At 39.2% G+C, this 1,261-nt stretch overlaps 1 protein-coding gene across 1 annotated transcript in view; it reads left to right on the forward strand.

Annotated features, from left to right (window-relative positions):
* The window catches only part of CCDC69 (coiled-coil domain containing 69), a 61,935-nt gene that overhangs the window by 40,793 nt on the left and 19,881 nt on the right, over positions 1-1,261 (forward strand). The gene's annotated exons all lie outside the window — the stretch shown is intronic.

Here is a 1,261-nt window from a genome sequence, read left to right on the forward strand (position 1 = left end):
AAAACATGGTTGTGATTATTTTATACATCAAAGTTTATATCCTATTCTTTTCATTTAACATTGTATCAAATATGTTTCCAAGTAATTACGCTACTAAAATTTTTATAAAGGCAAGACCATAAAGTACATGGCTTTCCTTATTTCTTGTGTCTAGACCTCTAGATCTCAAAACAGCTTTTGCATAATGTTGCCCATATTTCACATTGTGTCCTTTGATTTACCCAAATGGAATAACTAGAACAGAGGTCTGAATGATTTTAAGAATCTTGAAACATATTGCAACAGTAGCGCACATTATTGCAAACATTGCGAAATGGAATTCAAGTCCTTGCCTGGAAATTGAAGAATTGTGGTTCTGTGGGTGTGTGTGGGTGTGGGTGGGTGTGTGTGGGTGTGGGTGGGTGGGTGTGTGTGTGTGTGTGTGTTTGCTTTTGTTGTTGTTTTTGTTTTTGTTTTGAGATGGAGTCTCGCTCTGTCGCCCAGGCTGGAGTGCAGTGGTGTGATCTCGGTTCACAGCAATCTCCGCCTCCCGGATTCAAGTGATTCTTCTGCCTCAGCCTCCCGAGTAGCTGGGATTACAGGCGCCCGCAACCACGCCTGGCTAATTTTTGTATTTTTAGTTGAGACAGGGTTTCACCATGTTGGCCAGGCTGGTCCCAAACTCCTGACCTCATAATCCGCCTGCCTCGGCCTCCTAAAGTGCTGGGATTACAGGGTGAGCCACCTCGCCCAGCCAAAGAATTGTGTTTTAATAATACCATACCCTGTTGAACTGGGGCTATCACTCAACCTCCTTGAATCTCAGTGCAGTTTCTCTCTCTCTAAAATCTACCTTCCGTACCTCACAAGACTTTATGGGAAAACAACTTTATTATCCAAGCATTGCTTTGATATTATTTTTAGTGTTATAAGAAGAATTTCCTACTGTAAAACACAGGGGAGAAGAGATTGCCTGTCTTGAATTCTTCTCATCAGTCATAATTCTTCTATAGTTATTTTTCAATTGCTTGGCACATATTAAGTGCTACATAAGTCTATAATGAATGAATGAAAGCATAGCATGGTGGAAATATATGAGATTTTATACGTATGGGGAGAGGTACACAGATAAAGAGACTAGTGGTGGTTTTCCACATTCGAGGACCCTTTGTTGTCTTTTTAAAATTATCACATAGTAAAATTGACTGTTTTTGAGGGGGTGTGCATTTTCATAAATTCTAATGCATGTATCAATTCTTTTTTTTTTTTTTTTTTTTTTTTT

Source organism: Mandrillus leucophaeus, unplaced genomic scaffold (genome assembly GCF_000951045.1).
Source record: "Mandrillus leucophaeus isolate KB7577 unplaced genomic scaffold, Mleu.le_1.0 Scaffold282, whole genome shotgun sequence".
Lineage (NCBI taxonomy): Eukaryota > Metazoa > Chordata > Mammalia > Primates > Cercopithecidae > Mandrillus > Mandrillus leucophaeus.